This window comes from Sapajus apella, unplaced genomic scaffold, assembly GCF_009761245.1.
Source record: "Sapajus apella isolate SASKATOON/1434 unplaced genomic scaffold, GSC_monkey_1.0 scaffold24, whole genome shotgun sequence".
Lineage (NCBI taxonomy): Eukaryota > Metazoa > Chordata > Mammalia > Primates > Cebidae > Sapajus > Sapajus apella.
Genome location: NW_022436964.1, coordinates 3,801,217 through 3,826,584, shown reverse-complemented (window position 1 = coordinate 3,826,584; position 25,368 = coordinate 3,801,217).

Here is a 25,368-nt window from a genome sequence, read left to right as displayed (position 1 = left end):
AATGTCTTTGGGGATGGAGGTTTGGAAGAGGATGGGAAGGATGCAAAGGAGAGTCTGGTTTTGTCATTTCCAAAGGAACTGGCGCCTAAGAGGAGTGATAATAGTAAAGAGGAGTTACCATTCCCGATAAGTTCCCCTCTTTATCAACACTCTCAGCCATCTTATGTTTTGAAAAAATATGGTTAGATTGGATCCTCCAAAAAGCAGATGCCAAGACAGAATGAATTTGCAAAAAGCTTACTGGGGAAGCCGCTTGTGAGAAAAAATCTGGGAGGAAATAGAAGGAAGCTGGGAGAGCTGTCAGATCTTAATGGAGGTCTACCTCCTGTGAGGAGAGAGAAAAGGAGAGCGAGCTGGGTTTGGAAGAGACCAGGGTTGCCATGCAGTTCTAGGGAAATTTTAGCAAGACCAATGCAGAGTTATGGAGCTTGAGTTGCCTGTCAGAGCAGTCCCTATCCCCTGGAACGTGCCTGCCTTAGTATCTCTACCACACTCAGTCAATGGCACGGAACAGCCAGGGGAAGTGGGCCTTGGCATGAATGTGGCGGTGAACTTCCATGTGTAGTAACTTGGGGCTTTTGGTTAATTACGCTCCTTGGGCTGAGCACAGTGGCTCATGACTGTAATCACAATACTTTGGAAGGCAGAGGCAGGAAGATTGCTTGACCCTAGAAGTGAAGATTGCTTGACCCTAGAAGTTTGAGACCAGTCTGGGCAACATAGCAAAACTCCGTCTCTATAAAACAGAAAAAAGAAAAATGCTCCTTAAAGTCAAACATCTGAGAGGTGCACCTTCAGGATTTTCACATTTGGTCTACATTTCTTAAAAATTATTCATTATTAATTCTTTTTTCCATTTAAAAACACAATACAAACAATATATAATGAAATATGAGCTATCGAAGCAAATATTGACTAGTTTAATTATATGCTATATTTTAGCCTATGTTTTTGAAATGTTAAAAATAACTGTAAAATATCCATTTCTACAGTGTTAGTCTGGAAGGGCTGCCATAACAAAATAGCACAATCTAGGAGGCTTAAACAACAGAAATTTAGTTCTCACAGTTCCAGAGACTGGAAGTCCAAGATCAAGGTGCCAATAGGGTTGGTTTCTCCTGTGGTCTCTCTTCTTGGCTTGCAGATGGCCACCCTCTTCCTGTGTCCTCATGTGGCCTTTCTCTGTGTGCACACATCCCTGGTGTCTTTCTCTCTCTTTATGGGACACCAGTCATGCTGGACAAGGAACCAACCCTTATGATCTCATTTACCCTTAATCACCGCTTTAAAGTCCCTGTCTCCAAATAAAGTTACATTGGGGGTTAGGGCCACAATATATGAATTTTGGGTCGGGCATCATGGCTCATGCCTGCAATCCCAGCACTTTGGGAGGCCAAGGTTAGCGGATTACTTGAGGTGAGGAATTCGAGACCAGCCCGGCCAACATGGGGAAACCCCGTCTCTACTAGGAAAAAAAAAAAAAAAAAAAAGCCAGGTGTGGTGGCAGGTGCCTGTAATCCCAGCTACTGGGAAGGCTGAGGCAGGAGAATCACTTGAACCTGGAAGGCGGAGGTTGCAGTGAGCCGAGATGGCACCACTACACTCCAGCCTGGGTAACAGAGCAAGGCTCTGTCTCAAACATATATACATACGAATTTTGGGAAGACATAATTCAGTCCCTAACACCTACCTTGCATGATTTCAAGAATTCCCAGATTTTTCACATTTTATGATGGGAACTCCTGCCTTGAAATGTGTACAGGGACTAAGAAAAGACAGCTAAGGCCAAATCAAAGTGCACAGCTTTGGGAAAGTCTCCGAAGAATGAAGTGGGGAGGAAGAGGAGGAGGGCAAGGAGGGATGGTCAGCAGAAGGAAAACAGGAGAAAAGTTAGCTTGTATATTTCCTCTGTCACTGTTAGCAGAGATTCTATATTTATTATTTATCAGAGATAACTAAATGATGGATAATTGTACCCTTCTCTTGTATTAGGAAGCATTGGGATAACCATAGTCCACATGGCTAGAATATGCAGCATTCTAATTTGTGTTCCTGCCATTGACTAATATGGTCATTTTGACTATTACAATTTTCTTCTATTTTTAGAGGAAATCAAATATTGCATAATAAACTATAGCTAAAACAAAACTATGTTATGCCTCTCAGCAATTATAAATAACCAGATCAACCCTAATCAAATTAAGGAAACATTTAGAGTCTACTGAGTCTATTAGCTATGGTGTAAGGTAAACAGAATAAAAAGAATACTCTTAACAAGAGACACAGGTCCTTGCTACCTCTGACCATACCCTCCTCTGAATGGACGTGGTGATGTGTAGTACCTGGGGACCCTCAGGTGACTAGACCTGCGGTGAATTCCTAACCCAAAGTTTGCCTAACCTTACATTAGTTAAGGAAAGGCCATGGTTCCCATGCCTTCCCAGCAACCAGGCCCATAAGGTCCATTTGTTAGCACTACTTCCTGACAGATGAGCAAAACCTCATAAGAACCCCTTCTCCTTTCTTGGGCTGGCTGGTGTAAGATTTCCTTTCTGCAATCAGGGGAGCTATCACTACTAATTTGGGGTTCAGGACTCTAGTTTTGCTGTGCCTTTCAATGCCATCAAATCTAGGAAAACACTCCAATGCCTGAATGTCTCTAATCTAGTGCCTCTAGTACCAAAAAGGACTTCTTGTTGACATTCTGTTTATTAGATATTATGTGACATTTTTTATTACTATTATTTCGTATTCAAGGTGTGTGAGGCATCAGTCAGTACTGAATCACTGTAACATGGTATCTCCATTTACAAAGAATTTGTCTTGGCATCTGCAGAAGGATTTACCTATAAATAATGAAACATACCTTGAGCTAAAGAAAAACTCTAGTTAATATTGCTTAGCAGGGAAAAGAAAAAAAAAGAGCCAATGGATGAGTTTTTAAATTAGGGTTCTTGCCATTCATTGTAAAGCTTAATCAAAGAATGCTGAATACAGAAGTGGAAAGAACCCAGAGCTAGAAATCAGGAGGCCAGGGCCAGGCACGGTGGCTCATACCTGTAACCCGAGCACTTTGGGAGGCCGCAGTGGGCAGATCACGAGGTCAAGAGTTCGAGACCAGCCTGGCCAACATGGTGAAACCCCATCTACTATGAATACAAAAATTAATCTGATGTGGCGGCATGTGCCTGTAATCCCAGCTACTCTGTTGGCTGAGGCAAGAGAATCACTTGAACCCAGAAGACAAATGTTGCAGTGAGCCAAGATCACACACTGCACTCAAGCCTGGGTGACAGAGCAAGACTTTGTCTTGGAAAAAAACAAAAAAAGAAATCAGGAGGCCTAGATACTATACCAGATCACTCAGCAAAAAATAACTCTGTGTCCTCAGGTACTTGCCCACCAGTCCATTCAGTTTCCTTACCTCTCTGAGCATAACAACAGCTACCTAAGCTATTGACAGCATTGTGGGGAGGCAGCAACAATGAATGCATAGTAGTGACTCAGTAGTTAGAATGCAACATAAATAGGTTTTTTTAAAATGCTGTATTATTTACAGGTCTAAGTACAAGTCTGCCTTGGTTATTTTAAAGTAGTGCTTATACTTCCAGTTTGAAATACAAGAATGTGACATTCAAAATATATGGAAATGTCCTTTTATCTAATGTCTCCACTTTGACATGCAAAATCTACTCATGAGAACCAGCAAATGCAGTCTGCTTGGTGTTCCTGACCTCAGGCCTGACATGGACGTGAGTTAGATGTGACTTGGACGTGATGGCTGACATCAGTTTTCCGTTCTCATTCACATCCCCACTTCCTCTCTTCCTATTTCAATCTTAAGTGTTATGTAGATGGAAGGTAAATCTTACTTTGTATTATGCACCCCGTGCTCAAAAAATACTAGGTATTCAATAAATATTATTGAACAGTTTTCAAGTCAGTAAGTAAAACTGCCCTGAAAATTATTTTTTATCCACTAATTATACCACTGCAACATAAATTTTCTCTTCCCCTCATTTCCATTAAGGAATCCTCAAAAAGCTTTAATAATATGTATATAATTTTAATCCTCCAATTTGATTTCAGTTATTGAGGTCAGGAGGTTTGTCTTTTTTTATATTTTTCTCCACGGATTTTAATGTAGCAGATGCTTAATAAACAGTGGTTGATTGGCTAAATATTCAGTGAAACAACTGACAATTCATTTATATCAGTTGTATATCAGTTATATCATGAATTAACCGATCAACTCTTCAACCTTTTAATATCCAAATAAACTCTTCTCATTTTTGAGGAACAGTGGTTTGAATTAAATACGTCAATATTAGGACATTAGGAAAGTTCTAATGGATGAATGAAATATGTCCATATAGGACATTAGGAAAGATTCTTAATTCTTAACCTTTTTATTCATATTTTATACTATTTTATTACTTGCCCTGTATCCTGAAAGTCTTCTTTATTTTAATGGAGGAAAAGATAGCAAAAGAATGTCTAAGAGACATCTTTGGGAAAAAAAGAGCAATCAAATTGGAAGCTTTCTAGTATGAAAAGGTTTTTCTTTAAAAAAAAAAAAAAAAGCATTCACAAAATAAAACAAGTCAGCATTCTCAATGCTGGAAAATGACAGTGACTAAAAAAGTCTTTCCGCCTGTGTGAGCACTACCCTCTGTCCCATCCCTGGTGCCGGGTAATGCAGAGATATAATTTATGATGGATTCACAAACAAAATGGTCAATGGTTCAGCATAAACCAAACATGAGCAGACACATTTCTAAACCCAACCGTCATGCTGCTTACACAATCTGTTGATCCATTGAACAAATATATGTTGAAAGATTAAGCGGGAGTTGACTGCCATTCAGGAAGATAAATGTAGAGTAGACTCATTTTCCGCCTGACTTAATGCTTAAGGATTTGTATTAGAAGGATGCTGGGGAGAGCAGTGTCTGCGGGGGGCTGGGGGGAAGGGAAATTCCAGTCACCCAGATCTTTAGAATGAGATTATCTCACCAAGGACCTCACACAGAGGCCTTTGCTAGCCACCTTTCACAACCTGGACTGTCTTTTCCCCTTATTCTTTTATTAGGGAAAAAAAAATTCAAGGAAATAAACTAATGCTGCAGGAGTGCTTGCCTTGCCTATTCAGGCCTTGTTGATGGAACGATAGGAGACAGATTGTCTTATACAGTACAGTTTGAGATTTCAACCGGGAGAAAAGAGTCAGGCTGTCATAAAGGCACATTGTTATCCAGCTGTCTCAGAAAAGGTCTGTGAGCCATTATGCTACAGAGAGAATTAAAAGCCTGAAGCTGGAAACGTGGTGTCCCTGCTGGTAGGGCCAGTGCCATCCCCAGGCAGAGAACAGGGCCAACCTTGATTCAGCTCATCTTGTTGACACCTTCCTCAATTGGGGTATGAGACCGGGCTTCTGGAGTTGCATTTGGTATCTTTGTTGGGCTGAAAAAGACAGCTCTTCACTGCTGTTGATCTTGTAATAAGTGTTTGAGCTTCACATGAGAGCTTTGTTAGAACGAAATAAAAGAGGAGACAGAGGAGGAAAAGGGGAAGAAAGAAGGAAAGGAAAGAAAGGAAGGGAGGAAGGAAGGAAGGAAAAAAGGAAAAGAGAGCAAAACAGAAAGAACAACTATTTGTACGACATACGAGGGATTTTCTTGATTTGTAAACCTGGGACATGGCTACAATACAATAATGCAGCCATGCAGCTTCCTTGTTTAGCAAGCTGTGAACAATTTTTAGAGCCATCCAACAACTCTGGACTGGTCAGGAATGCATTCAAACAGAAAACCACTGAGCACTGCAAAAAGAGATGGATCTTGACCCACCAGAGTACGTGCGTCAATAAATGTACTGGAAAGCAATTCACTTTGATTCAACATTTATTGAGCATCCGTATGGGTCATGACACAGGAGCAGAAACCACATAAGGTTACAAAAGACATGGTTCTTGCGCTTGCAAAGTACTTATGCCAACAAGGATCATGTGGATGTGTACAAAATGCTGTGTGGATGTCCAGGAGAGAGATGTTTCCTTTTGTATTGAAGAGTACATTGAATCTTCTACACTGGGAATAATTTTAGGCAGGTGCTAGATTTACACAGTGCTGTGAAGAAGTGAAGAGAGATGAGCATGGAAAGTTTCACATACACAGGGTAGAAATAAAGGCCACAGAAGAAACAATATTCAAAGTAGGCTAAGAAAATCTTTATTTGCCAAGCAAAGCGATGAGTTTGGAAATCAAGTAGGTGTTGGGTAAAAATGACTGATGAAAGGTCTTGAAATTATTTTTAGCCAGTCATATGAGCCCTTGTTTTTCACTTTTAAATGCATCTAGTGCTAGATGAAGAAGTGCTAAGACATAAACAGATGCACAAAATTCTCTAAATCAGATCTCTTTGGGTTGTACTTTTTAACTTTTCATTTTTTTTGTCTCATGAAAAGTTCCTACCCTGACTCATCACACGTCTCCAAGTTGAATGACCAACATATTCTAGCCCTCTGTTTCAATTTCTTGTTTTATTTCACTGGTAAATTCTGTTGAGATTTTAAATGATGACACACCACAGCTGGGTATGGGCATCTCTTTAACATAGCATCCCCATCTTCTCCTCAATGCCATTATTAGCTTTATCCTCCACGATCACTTGACTTCTACATAAAACCAGCTATCTAATAGCATAAGTCTCAGTCAAGTTTTAACTTTTGGGCCTGTGAGTCTGCAGCCTGATTTATTCCATTTTATCTTAACCAAACATCATGGACTTTGTTTTCTTTTTGTCATTATTTCCATAGGTTTTTGGGGAACAGGTGGTATTCGGTTACATGAATAAGTTAACCAATAATAGTAAGTGTTGATTTCTGAGATTTTGGTGCACCTATCACCTGAGCAGTATACACTGTACCCAATTTGTAGTCTTTTATCCCTCACCCCACTCCCACCCTTCCCCCACTCCCCAAAATCCATTGTTTGATTTTTATGCCTTTGCATCCTCATAGCTTAGCTTCCACTTAGGAGTCAGAGCATACAATCAGACATCATTGACTTTGAATGCTTAATCTGAAGCATCTGATCTCTCCTTCTTGGATAGCTGGTACTTGGCAAGCCAAAACTTCAATTATAAGAATAGGAAAGAAAAAAAATAACAGTGAATTCACTGGAAATGGTTTGCAGCCTAAAGAAAATAGGACCATCTGGACTAAATTACCGCAGGTTATGGACTGAGCTGTCTGTTTGGTTTAGTTTGGGGTGAAGGGAAGTTACACGGTATCTAACAGCGCAGTGTCAGAGAGTACCATTCTATGAGCGGCTTTCGTCTTTATGTAAGACTACGCATTGGATAAGAAAATCTATGTGAATCTTGCACATGATGAAGGTTGGAAAGCATTCCTAGATATATTCATGCAGCTTCCTAAATCTCTCCTCTGCTCTGGGATGCATAGGAAACACGGGGAGTATATTACCCTCTCACCAGCTCCAATTGCCTAAGGTCCAGGTGAGGAGCTTTGTCTTAAAATACCTTCCTAGGTGAGTATGAGCTAGCTGATAGCAGAGCCTAATCAGAGAGCCTTTGATCCAACAAGGGCAGGAACTGGTACAGGTTCTCCTGATCTGGTGGCTGTCCAGGGAAGGAAACGGGATGGATATGGGCCCAATACTACTTGGGCAAGAGGTAATACTAGCCTAGACACCCCTCAATGAAGGAAAACAGGAGGACTAAATTGTCATTGGAGGATTTTAAGGAAAGGAAAGTTAGTGATTCTGCCACAAATTCTATTCTGAACTGAAAGAAAGAATTCTGTTTTTAATCCCCTAAATCTAAGAGAAATTCTTCCAGAATAGCAAAGCTAATAGTAGCCAAAGCTAATGGAGTGTTCTAAAAAGTGCTTTATTCTTTCTCAATGAAGCTCCATGTGTATGACGACATTTGCAGAAAGAGCTAAATGCCATTTTGCCAAAATTAAAAGCACAGTTAGGAAATCTGCTCCAAATACAATGGTCTGCTGGGTTTGAAATATTGCTCCAGAGACGAGCCCCATGGCGCTGGAGAATACCTGAATCAGCAGAAGGTGGGAGGGAGCATGAAAACTGTATTTATTATGTCTTGAGACGAGTCCATAGGTCACTGCTGATTTCTGTTTACACTGTGCTGACTCCTCACACTCCAGAGCAGTTTGTTCAGCTGTGATCTACAACCAAGAATACATTCAGTACATCATCTGCTAGGCCCTACTCTAGCCAACTGGTCTACCAAGAATAGAGGCAGTCTGCACTGAGAAATGTCCATTATCCTGCAGTTCTATGAATTGTCTGTTTTCTCCCTTTGTACTTCTGTACTAATAAAAATTTACATGTCTTGGGACACCAATGTAAAGCATGATTCTAATAGAATGGATTTTAACAAAGCGATTATTTCCACCGTACGTTGTGGTAATTGGAAAATAAGCCTGTGGAAACAATCCTATCTCTAGGTCATTATTTCACCCATCCCAATTAGGATGTGTTCAAATACTGAAGTGCAATGTAACACTTTTTGTAATGGCCTGTGCCAGCTCTTTTGCAAAGGGCTATTTGAGGTCACCAAACTGTGATAGGAAAGAAACCATAGCAATTGTTTTATCTCTGAGGCTGACATCTACATTCTGACTTGGGGAGGGTAGGGAGGTCTGTTTCTTGACTTTGGAGCTTCCTGAGCAGTTTACTCCCTCATTCAAAAGCAGAAGATTACTCTACACTTCCACAAGAAATCTGTGTTGTGATTTCTCTAAGGCCAAAAACAGTCTCTCACACATGATATAAACAATAATTATATGGTGTTTGTTTCCTAGACAAAACTCCAATTCCAGGGACCTGACTACTTCAGTCACTCATTCTTGAGCTAGAAGATTAGCTCATGTGGAGTCTCTTAAAGGGGAACTCTCACATACAGGTTAACCTCCTCTAGATACTTTCTACATCCGCCCCACCCCCATGTTCACGTAGCACCTTATGCCTCCCCTTGCCATGGCACTAACACACTGCACAGCCACCCCACACACCCAGCTGTTTTAGGGCAGGACCTTATTCATCTGTGAAGCTCCTGTGCCTACCACACTGCCTGACACACAGTTGGTACTCAATTAACATATGCCGTATGAATGAATTAAACAAAGTTCAGAACACCATGTCATGATATTTGAAGTCTTGTGCAAGTCCACAGCAATGAGATTAGAAGGCCCATCTCTTCCATCAACAGGTGTTTTGTCTGTTCTTCCTTTCTCCAGTCATTGGGTACTGTTCTGAAGCTGAGAGTCCCTACAGGCATATTCTCAGTGACTGATCTAGTGTGTAAGCTTCTCTGAATTGTAAGGACTTCAGGGACAGGGACCATGCCTTATTTATCTTGGGTCCCCTGTCACTGGTTTATAGCAAGTGCTTGATGGATGTGTATTAAATAAATCAATCTTTTAATCTATAAAACATTACTAGACAGTATGCTTTACGCAATGGAATGAATGGGTCCTCTTAAAACTTGTATGTTGAGAGTCCAAGCGCAATGGCTCACGCCTATAATCCCAGAACTTTGGGAGGCCGAGGCAGGTGGATCACCTAAGGTCGGGAGTTCCAGACCAGCCTGGCCAACATTGTGAAACCCTGTCTCTAGTAAAAATACAAAAATTAGCCAGGTATGGTGGCACATGCCTGCCTGTAATCCTAGCTACTGTAGGGGCTAAGACAGGAGAATCCCCTGAACCCGAGAGGTGGAGGTTGCAGTCAGCTGAGATCGAGCCACTGCACTCCAGCCTGGGTGACAGAGACGAGACTCTGTCAAAAAAAAAAAAAATCATATGTTGAAATCTTAACCCCCAATGTAGTGGTATCAGAAGGTGGAAACATTAGAGGTAATTAAATCATGAGGGTGAAACCTCATGAGTGGGATTAGTACGCATATGAAAAGGACCCCAGAGAGCTCTCACACCCTCATTCCACCATTTGAGGATACGACAAGAAGACGGCAGCCTGCAGCCCAGAAGATAGCCCTCACCAGAGCTTGACTATGCTCACACGCTGATCTTGGACTTCCATCCTCCAGAACTGAAAGAAATTAAATTCCTGTTGTTTATAAGCCACCCAATCTGTGGTACTTTTTCAGAGAAGCCCAAACTGACTATAATACAAATGACTGAGAATTCGCAATATATTCTTGGCTGGAGAAGTGAACAGTGATTCTTCTACTTTTTCCTTAAAACCCACTGGTGGCCGGGCACAGTGGCTCATGCCTATAATCCCAGCACTTTGGGAGGCTGATCTGGGCAAATCACAAGGTCAGTAGTTTGGGACCAGCCTGACCAACATGGTGAAACCCCGTCTCTCCTAAAAATATAAAAATTAGCCAAGTGTGGTGGGGTGTGCCTGTAATCCCAGCAACACAGGAGGCTGAGGCAGGAGAATCGCTTGAACCCAGGAGGCAGAGGTTGCAGCGAGCCAAGATCATGCCACTGCACTCCAGCCTGGGCAACAAAGTGAGATGCTGTCAAAAAAACAAAAAAACAAAACACTGGTGACTTGGGCTCTGGGGCCCTAGATTTCTCAAGAAGAAAGAAAGAGTGAGCTAGAGAGAGGAGGAGCGAAGAAAAGGGGGAAGAATGAGAGAGGAGGGAAGAAAATGAAGAGGAGAGGTTTTTTCAAAAAGAAAGAATAAGAAATAAAAGGAAACCCCAGAGCTCTGTGTCTAACATAGGAACAGTGGGATAATAAAGAAGTAATGTTGATGAATATAAAGTGATCAAGTAAGCACTATTTTTTGAAGATGAGACAAAACAGGATTTAGAATTCTATTTCCAGCAACATGGCAGACTAATCCCTCCAGGCATAACTAAAATGCTGTATAAAATATTTAAAATGTCATCTGAATGCATGGCTTGGCTGGCAGGAAAATATATGGATGGATTGGAGGCCAGGGAAGAAAAATTTGAATCTAGAAAGATAAGCAAGTAGTAGAGAAGGAATTGAAGAACCCTCAAGTGGCCTATAGCTCATATTTCACTGGGTTACACCCAGTACAACTTGGGGCTCTAGCAAAGAAACACTTCAGATTAGAGAGCTTTGGCATAAAACTGGTTCCTCCGAATATATACATTCTCAGAGTGCAGGGGGGAAATTATTCCACACACTGCAGAGGGAGATGTTTGACATTTATGCCTCTGTTGACGTTGGCTTTGGATTTGAGTGAAGTAAAAGAATTTTAAAAATTATACTGTCCCATTAAGAATTTCTAAACATAAGCCTTATTTATGTGAGTTTGATGTCAGAATTTTCATTGTCTGTGTTAACTCAAAAAAAAAAAAATACATACTAGAAAACAAAGTTTTCTTTAAGTGGTCCGGCTGTTGCAGCCACATGCTATGAAGTTGTACATACCAATTCTAGCCAGAACTTAGTCACATGACCATGCTTAGCTATGAAGAATGCTGGAAAATGTAGTCTTTATTCTGAGTTGCAAGGTTCTATCAATGAAGAGAAACTGAAGAATGAATATTGAGAGTGGGGAGTGGAAGTAAACTCTGCCTTGATCTTCAAATCCTGAGACAACTCCCAAAGAGAGAATTAAGGTGATGCCTTCTCCTCGGATATCTTTTTGGTTGGTTTTTTGAGATTTATTGTAGAATAAATCAGTTTTGTTCCATTTCAAATTTTCACATAAAAAGTATATAAATATATATTTGAGATTGAGAATCAATTTATTAAATAATAGGAAAGAGGAAAGAAGAATCCAAGAGCAAGAAATTACATAAAGTGCAATTAAGTTAAAGTTCTATTTCTAGGGGGACTTGCAGTCCCTAGGGTAGACAAAGCTGATCAGAACTGAAGGAGCCTTACTATTTCTTCTGTTTCCTTCATTTTGCTCCTCATAATACAAATTTCCTCAAAAGAGTGTAATGGAAACCACCTCCCTGCAAAGCTAGAAAAACAGAGAAGTAACTGAATAGTTTTCCTTTAATGGAATGTTGTTTTTTTGTTCTTTTTTGTTTTTTTAGGTGTCTGACCAAAGCATAGGAAATTGCAAAGTTAAATTTTTAAAAGTTTTAAAAGGGATATTTTCTACAGTAAGATAACATTTTTAAAAACAGACACACAAGCTGGGCAAGGTAGCATATGCTTATATCCCAGCTACTCAGGAGACTGGGGTGGGGAATCACTGAGTCCAGGAGCTTGAGACCAGCCTGGGCAACTTAGTAAGACCCCATATCTAAAAAAAAATCATAATTATTATAATGAAATTAAATTTAAAATTATTTAATTCATTCAAAAAATAAAAACAAGTACAGATAGCTAATGCTCTAAATTTCCTGGTGAAAGGTGATTATAAGTTTCCCTTTACAGGATTAGCTGTATAGTATAAAAAAACAAATCAGAGCATCAAATCCAAAAATTCACAAGAAGGGCATATGTAATTTCTCAGAAATAAGGGAGGTATTTTATTCTTGTGTAGTGCTTCAGCTAATCTATAAAAAAATTTAAAACGTGCTGTTGTGCAATTATCAAAATGACAATGACTGGTGGTAATGATTGTCCTGGCTAAGGCAAGAGTGGGCTAAATTATTGTCTGATTTGGGGATGCAAAGAGGAAACTTTTTCTGTTGCAGTCTCTCAAACATTCACACAATCCTTACTTTGTGCACATACCTATAGACGCACACTTGAATGTGAGTCACCCACTGTTTGAACACAAAAGATTGCTGAATGATTCAGCCCTGTTATCTGAAATTTCAGATTTCAGATCTGTACTTAGTCCATGAACATGGAAAGCAATAAATCTATCATAATATACTACTGCAACAGGAAAGAAAGCAAACAAGAAAGGCTCTTCTATCGTGAGCCCCTGAGGATGATAGCAAAATGCTAAAGAAGGCAGATGAAAAAGATAGACCTAGAATAAGATGGCCTGCTCCTGGACTTGTTACATGAGAACACACACCCGAATGTGAGCTTGAGATCACTTTCAGGTCTCAAATGGGCTGCTTTTTGAAGGGTAGATATGGTAGATATATTTTTATGTACATTTTAAGTGGATTGAGATTTCTTTGTTCAGTTTATTCTTTGGAGCAGATTCTGCAGCAATCCTCTACACCAGTCATCTTTCCTTTTCCTCTATTTTTGAGGCTCCCTTGATCTGTGATAGTAAAGCACCAAAATGTAGAATTTATCCAGTGGGTTTGGCTTTCTGAAGGATTGGGATTATGAAAAATATTAAAGATATTTCACTAAGTCATGACTTGATATGGGTATGTTTTTGAGGATAGTTTTCCATTCAATTTATAGATCCATATAAAAAGGCTTTAATCAAATAGGGTTTTATTGTTCTCGTGTAATAAGTTCAGGAGTAGGCCGTCTTATTCTATTTCTATCTTTTTCAACTGCCTTCTTTAGCATTTTGCTATCATCTTCAGGGTCTCATGATAGTAGCTATTCCTCTGGGCATTACATCCACATTCCAGGCAGGAAGAAGAAAAAAAGTGACAAAGAGAAAAAAAAAAAAAAAAGAAAGAAACAAGGGAGGTATTTTTATTTTGCGTAGTGCTTCAACTAATCTACAAAAAAACTAAAACGTGCAGTTGTGCAATTATCAAAATGACAATGATGGTGATTGTTATTATCAGGAAAGCAAAACTCTGCAATATCAAGAAAGCAAAACTTCCCTAGATATCCCCATAGAATTCAACTTACGCCTCACTGGCTAGAAATGACAGAAAAGCTGCAGGGAAGCCTGGGAAATGAGCTGTTTTTAGTAGACACATTGTTACCTCAAACAAATCAAGGTGGTGATACCAACAATAAGAAAGAATGGCATGAAATTTAATGCCAAATTCTAGAATTTCAATCCATGGAGACAGTACTTTGGCTTCTCCGAGAAAGGTGTAATATCATATTTACCTTTTGCTCTCCATGAGCTGACACACAGTATGCAGTCTTTCAGAAACTATTTATTGAGGTCCTATTATGTCCCGCATGCTATTTTAGATGCTTGGAATATATCCAGATAAAAACTCTTGTCCCCTTAGATCTTATATTCTAGCAAGCAAAGATAGACAATAAACTATAGTTGCAATAAATAAATAAAGTCTACAGTTTGTTCAGAGTTGATAAATTCTATGGAAATCCACAAAAATATAGCTGAGGAAGGAGAATGTGTAGTGGAGGGTGGAAGGAATGGGTTGTAATAAAAACAACAGAGGAATTATGTATTAATTTGTTCTTTCATTCCTTGGACCCTTCTAATTTCTGGAGAGCAAAGTGTGTTTTATCTTGAAAAAAAAAATAGTTCATTATTTTTTCAACTCCCATTCTTGAAAGTGCTGAATTCACTGCTGTTATTTACACAGGAAATGTCAACGATTGTTTCAGGCAGTATGGTAGACCAGACAATGCTTCACACAGGGGGAACTGTTTGCAATTTACTTAAAGGGTCTAATTCCATAAGGAAGGAGGAAAATTCAGTGGGGAAAAAAAAAGAGCAATCAACAAAGAGAAAATGCTCTCCTGACCTTGAGCCTTTTGAGTGTCAGAAGCACGGCTTTTCTGAGAAATGTGGCTTTTCAATAGGCATAATGCTGTTGGATTAACTCTTCTCTGCTTTAAATCATAAAAGTAAGAACTGTACACATACACACACACACACACACACACACACACACACACACACACGTACTCAGGCAGTTACAGTTCAGATTTGTTTTTTAATTCCAAAATCAACAATTCCCAAGAGATTTGGATTTGATTGATTTTATTTAAAGTCTGGGTGGGTTTCTGACCACTAAATATTTGCTTAATTATCCCAGCAATGAAGAGCGATGCTCTCATTAGCAGGAGTTAGAAGCCCATCTGTGTTCTCTGGCGGTTTTTTGTATAGGATTGTAAACCTGCAAATTGCATGTACAGTTAGGGGGTCAGAAAACTGTAATTTCAGCTCTGATATTCATTATCCCATGAACTTGGGTAAAGCAATTTTTCCCCCCTGGGTCTTGGCCTATCTGTGCATAAATTGTAGTTAATTGTACTCCACAGCAATATACAATTTCAATATTTTATGGTAAGCTAAAAAGCCTGCCTTGTATACTGCTCATTGGCAAAAAGTGATGCCCTAATGGATCCTGAAGTTGAGGTTACTACACAGAACCAAAGAAACTGCCACATGGCTGGGCACAGTGGCTCATGCCTCTAATCCTAGCACTTTGGAAGGCCAAGGTCGGCGGATCACGAGGTCAGTATTTCGAGACCAGTCTGGCCAGCATGGTAAAACCTCGTCTCTAGTAAAAACACAAAAATTAGGTGGGCATGGTAGCGGATGCCTATAATCCCAGCTACTCAGGAGGCTGAGGCAGGAGAATGGCTTGAATCCTGGAGGTGTATGTTGCAGTGAGCCGAGATCACGCCACTGCACTCCAGCTAGGTGACAGAGAGACTCTGTCTAAACAAAAAAAAAAAAAAGAAAGGAAGAAAGAAAGAAAAGAAAAGGAAAGGAAAGGAAAAGAAAAGAAAAGAAAAGAAAACTGTCACACAATTAGAAAGCAAGAGGCATCTTATCATATCACTTTGGAATTTGCAAACACAGAGATCACAATATTCCTGTCCATGTCCCTGAGGAAAACCGAAAGTTAATTCTTCCCCAGAAAGAATCACTGTGAGCTCAATTTCATGGGTGTTTGAGGAGATGACCTAACAAAAGTCATTTGATAGTTATTCCCAGCAGGAGCAAATCTAGATTTTGTGAGGTCTGAAGCATTTACATTTTTGTGAGGGAAAAGTGATTATTCTTTAGTAAAAGGATTACTTAATAACTATGTCTTCAGAATGAAAAATGTCACATTCTAAATTTTTAAACATAAATATCACAAATGTCACAAAATGCAAAAACATTTACATTTGTAACTGTGTGATGTCCCTCTATATTATTTTTCCTACATTTTTTGGTCCTCATTCTTGACCACCTATAGAACAACAATTTTGAAAAGGTGTTTCCAGAAGTGGATTTACCATCAAACTTGAGCTTCAGAACCTCTCACTCCCATGGATCCCTTGCAAGGCCCTAAACCAATCTTGTATTTTCCTCAATTCTCATTTAAGAAGAAAAAAAGACGGTGTCTTTATAATGGTACATGTTGTACTATCAGGTTGTATTCCTAAGAAAAAAGAACTTCCATTTACTAGGCTTCAATGAGAACCAAACTTTCTACTTAGAGCTGACAATTGGACAGATTTCCCACGTTAGCTACTGACTCTGTGTGTTTCCCTCCATCACTCACTCACTTAACAATGCTGGGATCTAAAAGACACATTCATAGCACAAGAAAAATTTTCCCCATATCTTCATGGCACAATGCTGGGTCAATGAACATAACAGGCAATACGAGTGTTTCTAGAAGGCATTCCCATATAAAGATATCTAGCCTAATTATCATTCTAAATAAACATTCACTGCACGCTTCCAGAAAGTGACTGTGGACTACATAAACACATCCTGTTAACCTCAAACTACCTGCATTCCCAACTCAACTTCCTCTTACTTTGATTCCCAACACTCATGGCCATTCCAATGCGAACCTCCATAAGAGAAGGAGTAGTAAAAGGGAAGGTGGAATGGAAAGAGACTGTGATATGAAACAATATGTTTTCACTGTGATCTTAAACAATATGTCATACTTTTGCAAATTTTACAGAAACACATGACTTTGCAAATGGGAGACCCTAAAATTTGACCATCATTCATTCCATGATAAATCCTCCTCTGATTCTAAGTATTGATGGTTCCACACCTGCTCCCATGATGGAGGTGATGCCTTTGAGGAAACAGGCTGCTATTCAGGTGTCCAGTAGAGTGAGCTTCAGGAGTAGCATTTTGGCATTTCTAACTCCCTGGATATTCCTCCAGACTTCAGAGGACACAAATTTTTCATTCAGCTGTGGTTCACTCATATACCTATCAAGTTACACCCAAAATACTCACTAAACCCTATCATCATTAAAAGACTGTGCCAAGAGTTGTGGCTAATTGAAAAATAAGTAAGCCACTGTTCCTGCCCTCACGGAGCCTAGACTAGTAAAGGAGACGAAACATACATAAATCATAGTGCAAGGCAGGCTGCACGGGAAGAACAAAGGAAGAAGATTTCCAAGTTGGAGTTCAAATGACCAAACTGTGGGCTTATTTCTTTGAATAATTTTATAGCCTAATTCTCAGTTTCCTCATCTATAAAATCCAAGTTGTAGTACTCATCTCACAAAACTAATAAAAGGATTAAAGGAGATGAAATTAAGCAAAATTGACTAAACACAAGGTTTTCCGTAAATATGACTTCCTAGAGGTAAAAGCAGTCTTATTCTTATTTGTATATCTATTTCTATTCTATTGCTTAATAAACCTCTGTTGAACATGGAATTGTGAATAGCAGGTGAATGAGATTTAAAAATAATAAGAAAAGATGCAAGGGCTTCCCAGAGAACATCTGCCCTTTCCCAAAGCCTCAAAGAGTATATTGGACATCGTGGGAAAAAAAGAGGAAATGGTTGGCTCATGAAACTAAGAAATTCAAGGGGAAATTTAGCTCTAGGCAGGCAGAGAGTTAGGATGCAAACAGTATTCCCAGAACCAGTCTCTCACCATTGCTTGGCTCTACTTTTCTTCCCGTTGGTTTTATCCCCAGGCAGCCTTTTCCCACACCATGGCAAAAGGTCACCTGTACCTCCAGGTATAGTGAGCCCAAATCCGCAATCTATGGTGGAAAGAATCTCGGATTTGGAATACGTAAATGAGCTCACCCCTGGAGATGGCTGGAAGGGTGGTATGCAAACGGGGGAGGCATTTAGCCTAACTGTCCTCACGGGGACTGAGAATGCAAAAGGAGTGGATCCAAAAAAAAAAAAAAACCTCAGCAGCTAGGAGGGAAAGCAGAAGGAGGGAAAGAACTGCTGTGGAATTCTACAAAGCACACTTCAGGTAAAGAAGAAAACTAGCAAAAGCACACATGTTTACTGAGCACATACTGCCCTGGTGTCTGGGAGGATCCAAAGGTGAGGAGGATTTCATTCTGGCCTCAAGCAGGGGAGGTAAGGCTTGTCTGAAAAATAAACAACCATAATCCAAGGTAGAAAGTGAATAAAGCCCTAAAAGGGTCGATAAATGCCATTCATTCCGAGAAGGCTGAGATCTCTCTGAGCTAGAAGGATTGGAAACTTTTCAGAAAAGACATGTCACCTGAACTGGATTTTGAAGGAGCTTGTAAGGAACATAGCGTTCATAAATCACCTGAAAATTAAAATATCTCAAAACCAGCCCTAGCCTTGGCCTTGGAAGCTGTGGAGTTATTTAGGGTCTGCAGAATCAGAACACACAGTCATTTGTCACATCATCCTCATGGTCAAAGATTAAAGTGGAAACAGAGGTAGATAAGAAAGGTCACAGGGGTGGTCTGTGGCAAGAAGTACACTGCCTGGGCTAAAGTCCCATTTTAAATGTTAAGTAATTATGTCTTCTTACACTTGTTCATTTATTAATTTAACTAAATCTCCTTTTATTGAGGTAAAATTCACATAACAGAAAATTAACTATTTTAAAGGGTACAATTCAGTGGCAGTTAGTACATTTACACTGCTGTTCAATCATCACCTTTATCTAGATCCAAAACATTGTCACCTCTCCAAAAAGAAAGCAGTCCCACTAAGCAGTCACTCCCTGCCACTCCATCCCCCACACCCCTGTCCCCTGGCAACCACTAACCTATTTTGTATTTTTGTGGATTTCCCTATTCTGGATATTTCATGTATAAGGAATCACATAATGTGTGGTTTTCTTGTGTCTGGCTTTTTCACTTAGTATATGTTTTTGAGGTTAACCAGGACTCTTTCGATGTTCCTTTTCATATTGTGTAACATGGAGCTATAAAGACAAACTCTGTACCTAAATTCCATCCCCAGCAGCCCCTTTGTGATGGGTCTTCTACACCCAATGTTCACTGACTCTGATAGCCAACGTTTTGAGGGGCTATTTCTTAAGAACTCCTTAGGGATCTTTTGTAGTTATAAGTAAGTATTTTACTTGGTGTATAATGACTGGTAAATTAGCTAGCTGAGTGTTAAGTGCTTGTAGACTCCAAAGTAGCCAGAACTCCTTCCCCAAGAACAGTCAGTCAAGCACAAGAAGTACAGCAGCGTCAGGGTGCCTGACTTAGGACCAGCTCAGCCTTCATTCCTTCCACAGCTTCTTACCCTTTACCATGGAATTTAAAATCTGGAAGGGTTCTTGGAAAACATTCAGTTTTTAGATAATGAAACTGAGGCTCTAATAAGTTCTTTTTTAATTATCTAACATTACACAGGTAGAGCATCAGAGCCCATATAAAAGCTCAGAAATTCTCAGGCTAGATTCAGCACTCTCTGATGCAATATGGTGTCCAGTCCTTTTCTCTCTAGAAACAAGAATGAAATGTAAGAAAGCTGCAGGTTGAAAGAAAACCTCTGGCCAGGTGCAGTGGTGCATCCCTTAGTCCCAGCTACTTGGGTGGCTGAGGCAAGAGGATCGCTAATCCCAGGAGTTTGGGACTCCAGCCTGGGTGACAGAGTGAGACCCTAAAAAAAGAAAGAAAGAAAGAGAGAGAGAGAGAGAGAGAGAGAGAAAGAGAGAGAGAAAGAAAAGAAAAGAAAGAAAGAAAGAAAGAAAGCCAGCCTGCCTGCCTCTCTGGACTCTGGAAAAGCTGAGAGGAGTCCCGTTCAGTAATTTTTCATCTGTACAAATAATAAAAGGGGTGACATTGCACTTCACAAGGAAAGAGAAGCTGGTATATCATAACTGAGAGCAATTTTGATCTTAAATTATGGGCATATGAATGAATGGACAATGCTTTCTATCATGTGTAAATTTGGGGCTTCTATTGGAGCTATTTTTCCCTGAGTGGGGTGCCTTCTTGTCAGCATGGTCTATATCTTACTGCTTTATAGAAATGATGATCTGCATCCAACCATCTCATTTCAGATTTGCTCCCAGGCGTACTGAAAGTAAATGACCCAGTAATGGGAGGGGGTGAGGCTGGTGCCAAGGGGACAATATTTAGGATATAGCAGCACTGAGGGCAACCCACCCATTCAGGAGCAACTAAGCTGCGGTTCTCCCTCTTCAAAAATACTGCTCGTAAATGGAAGCTCAGATACTTCCAGGGAGAAATGCAAGCCAGTAAATACCATGTCAGGGTCTTTATTTTTTTGTAACATAAAGTTAATGATGCTTAAAATATGCACAATATGTACCCCTGTGGAACAGTGAATTATCTTGATGTCTGAACTTCTGGGGATGGCCTGTAAAGAAAATAATTCAGAAGTGAGTAGAAATAGACGGAATTGCAGAATTATAAAACGCAATTGGACATTGCGAGGGAAGCCCCAGATGTATGTGCCGCAGAACAGAGGGGAAAGAAAAACAAGGCTCCAATGTGCTCATCTTTGTTTTTCAATCTCATCTTTGAAAGACTGACTTCCTGGATTTTTGCCTTAGAGATTCATGAGCACTTCTTTGACATAATAGAGTTTTTCTTTTTTAACTCGGGGTGGGCAGGGTGGGGGAAAGGTGCCTTCAAAAACAAGCCAACTGGCCTGGTTCCTCCCTGCAGAGATACAACACTCAAACCCTCTCCAGCTAAAACAAACAAAAAAAAAAAAAAAGAGAGAGAGAGAAGAAGGAAAGGAAAAAAACCTTCCAACTAATATTTAAGCTTTCAAAAGCAGGTTGGCTGCGAGCCCCACTATGATAATCATTTGCACCCTCCTTCGGCCACATATAATACAGTCTTTATTCAGCAAATAGCAAAGTCGTTTCCCAGAAAGTCAAAGGTCAGTTTTTGCTGTATTAATAGCTGCTCTGGGAGGGTCAGTGTTGTGCTATCCTACATTTTTTCCAGGGCCTGGAGATGCAATTTCCTACAATCTGCAGGCAATTTCCCACCAATTTTCTTGGGGAGCTAATAGGCTGTGACAGGAGATGGAGCTAGCAAGCAGCAGGCGGCTTCAGAAAAGACAAATTGCATCTCTGCCACCTAACTGGGCAATCTAGATCGACAGAGTTTATAGCTTTGTAGTGTTATTGGGCCCCATGCTAACAGCAAATCATTCACGCTGCTCGCTGAATTTCATATTCCCTTCCTTCTGAATTTGTTATTGCCACATATCACTTTGCAGCACTTTCCCCGGAAATTGCAGTAAAAGGGGATCACGTATATATTAGAGACTTCAACGTCTCTTAAATGGCTTACCAGAAATTATTAGCATTCAATAATTTCTGTTTACAGAGTTAGGGCTAAGCTGGTAATTTTTAAGTCATGCGGTGGGAATGTTTGAAGGAAGAGCCAACACGGAAGGAAGAAGGCACCCTGCAACAGGTGGCAACCCTTTGGCTAGCAAATAGACACTCTTTCTTATCTCTCCTCTGACAATGTCCTTGTGTACGATGAAATGCATTTCACAAAATAACATCAACATTTGCAAAACATGCTTGCAACACTGATTTATGTTTTGCCTAGATTGTTTCTTAAAAGCTAACAGTGTAACTTAACAGTGGAAATCTTTTCATAGAATGAAATAGGAACATCTTTATTTTGCATTTAAATCTTCTTTCCTATTATATAAATAATACATGTTCAACCTAAAAGATTTGGGAAGGCTAGATAAGGGAAGAGGGGAACGTCTGATTAAAGAAAAAAATATAATCATTGTACCACCTCAGACATTTTTTTAAAACCTAATTTATAAAAGACCTACTCTGTGCCAGGCCTGGCAAGCCCTGAGGCTTACAAAAATGAATGAGACAGGATCCCTGCTGCTGGGGATTTCACAGTCTAGTGGAGAAGACCAGCATATAAACAGATAAATTGCAAGATGTTGTGGCCACAGTTGCCTGGATGCTACTTTTGAAGAAAGGGGGAGCAAACTGCCTATAAAAGTAAACTGAGGTGAGAAACAGAACAACTCAGATGGAATTAAGCAGTGCAAGTAAATAAACAGCAGAGATTCAGTCAGCTCAGCTTTCCTTAAGTGGTTGTATTTGAAGGGACCAATGGAAGGGTTTGGAAATAGTAACCAATGCACTCTGTGATTATTTGCATCTAGGGCCTGTCACTTGAAAAGCGGATAAACAGGAATGTTTTGGACAACCTGATCTATGCTCTAAATTGCTCTAACATTAGGATAATTGCACACTCATGCCCTGGTATAAGGAGGCTGGAGTGAGTCTCAGGATTACAGGAGCCTACAGGAACGGGTTAAGAGCAGAGTTGTGCCAGAGAAGAATGCAGAACTCCTCGCTAATCTTATGAACATCGTTTCTAAAAATATCTATCTTCAAAGAACTTTAAGAAGGTTGAAGTTGGGTTTTTCTATTTGTTTGTTTTTTAAAAGCCCAACTCGGTGGCTCACACCCACAATCCCAGCACTCTGGGAGGCCCAGGAGGGCAGATCACGAGGTCAGGAGATCGAGACCATCCTGGCTAACTAACACCATGAAACCTCGTCTACTAAAAACACAAAAATTAGCCTGGTGTGGTGGCACACACCTATAAACCCAGCTTCTTGGGAGGCTGAGGCAGGAGAATTGCTTGAACCCGAGAGGCGGTGTTGCAGTGAGCCAAGATTGTGCCACTGCACTCCAGTCGGGGTGACAGAGCAAGACTTTGTCTCAAAAAAAAAAAAGGAAGAAAGAAAAGAAAAAGTAAAACCCTCACTTCCTAAAGATTAGCAAGTACCTAATCTTCACAGGTTAATAAACATTGAGGCAGAAACACCTTCTCATCTCTCTGAACTGGATTAGCCTCTGAAAAGGGATGTAATCTCTGCTCTGTTTGCTGATATTGCTGAGACCTCTATCAAAAGTAGTGTTACAGTATTTTACTTTTGGCTTATTATCATACCTGTATGCGTAGCAGTATACAAGAAAGATCACTTCAAAAAGAAAAAGGAACAACTTTTGACATGAAAATTTTCAAACCTTGAGATTTGTAGAGTTGATTTAAGCAGAGTACCATGGCTTGCTGGTGTGAAAGAGAGGCAGGGGAGGTTTGCCCAAGCAATAGAAAAGCAGCAAGATCTCTGCTCCAAACCATCCCTTCCACTTGCTGATTGTGGGATCTGACGCTTCATTATCCATACTTATTCCTAACCTGAAAACTTATTTTGATGATCATGAGTCTTGAAGACAGAATGTTTTTTAATCTCAAAGTGTCCAGAGCTAGGCCCCTAATAATCCTCCAGAAACACTGATTGACTAATGAAGAGACCCTTAGCTAAAATGTTAATACTTCCTGGTATAAACCAGTCACTATCCATTTGCCCCCAACTTGAGGAGGTTCCAATTGAACAGGTCTTGGGAAAGACTCCTGGCATCTGCATGGTGGATTTTGCCACATAGCTAGGTTGAAAACTCCCAGGATAGGTTTGGGGTAAGAGGAATGGAACAGACACCAAATGTACACCTCATAACAAATCTCTAAGAATGGCAATGATGGGCTGAGTGAGGTGGCTCATGCCTGTAATCCCAGCACTTTGGGAGGCTGAGGCGGGCGGATCCCAAGGCCAGGAAATTGAGACCATCCTGGCCAACATGGTGAAACCCCGTCTCTACTAAAATACAAAAAAATTAGCCAGGCGTGGTGGTGGGTGCCTGTAGTCCCAGCTACTCGGGAGGCTGAGGCTGGGGAATCCCCTGAACCTGGGCAGAGGAGGTTGCAGTGAGCCGAGATTGCACCACTGCACTCCAGCTGGGCTACAAAGCAAGACTCCATTTCAAAAAAAAAAAAAAAGAGTGGCAATGACACATTGCAGAAAAAGCATAGGAATAAGCCCTCAGTTTAAAGCCCCACTTTAAATCTTACCAGCTAAGGGCATTTAGTCAAGTGAACCAGTTGGGACTTTGTTTCCTTATCTGTTACAGTGCAGGTGGATTACAGGAGTTAGCACTTATGAAGCACCATGGCAGCAGTGCTTATGAAGAAGGTAGTGCTTACTAACCTCAGCCATTATGACCAGCACTGGCAGAGCACCTTATACAGGGTATACTTACAGAAAGCCCATCCTTCCTCTCCTCCTTCTTCTACTCTTCTCCTTTCTCCTCCTCTTCCTATTCTCTTCTTTATCCTCCTCCTCCATCTCCCAGGTTGGCAATGGATGCTCTGCTCCCCCTGCTTACACTACCCTTAATATATGAGGTGCAAAGCTTCCCCGAGTTCTCAGATATCACATGGAATCAGCCTAAGAACGAGGTATGGTGATTTTTCTTTGTTCTCCCTCTTCCCTTTCTCTGGCATTGCATGCCTCTTGGGCATAATTTCCAAATGGGTGAGGCATTATAGAATATTCTTGCTCTGGCCGGGCGCAGTGGCTCACGCTTGTAATTCCCCTTGGGAGGCCAAGGTGGGCAGATCACGAGGTCGGGAGTTGGAAACCAGCCTGGCCAACATGGTGAAATGCCATCTGTACTAAAACTACAAAAATTAGCAGGGCATGGTGGTGGGCACCTGTGGTCCCAGCTACTCGGGGGGCTGAAGCAGGAGAATCTCTTGAACCCAGGAGGTGGAGGTTGCAGTGAACTGAGATTGCGCCACTGCACTCCAGCCTGGTGACAGAGTGAGACTCTGTCTCAAAAAAGAGAATATTCTTGCTCCATGAATAGATGCACTCAGTTCCTTCTTGTCATTTCTAGATAAAATGGTTTTGAATTAGATTCTGTGCTACTTCTTTCTATAAGTAACAGAAGCGTTAACCCTGTAGTTAATACCACTGGAACAATACTACACAAAAGGGCACCCTTTTGGCTTGAAAGAGTCAAAGGGCTTCTCTGAGTGTTTTGCTTGCTACTTCAAGAGCAGGAATTAGGTCAGAGAGAGAATTTGGCTCATTAAATTTCCTTCAGAGATAAAGACAAGTTAAGGACTTGTCCAAGATCACATAGCATTCCATGTATTCCTCAATCTCAAAATTAAAAGAGAAACTTGTGAGCACATTTTCATGACCTTCCTAAACTTAGATAACAAGAAGTGGGCAGGTGCAGTGCCTCATGCCTATAATCCCAGCACTTCGGGAGTCTGAGGTGGGTGGATCACCTGAGGTCAGGAGTTCGAGACCAACCTGACTAACATGGTGAAACCCTGTCTCTACTAAAAATACAAAAATTAGCCAGGCATAGTGGTGTGCGCCTGTAATCCCAGCTACTCAGAAGGCTGAGGCAGGAGAACTGCTTGAAACAGAGAGGTGGAGGTTGTAGTGAGCTGTTATGGTGCCACTGCACTCCAGCCAGGGCAACAGAGCAAGACTCCATCTCAAAAAAAAGAAGTAC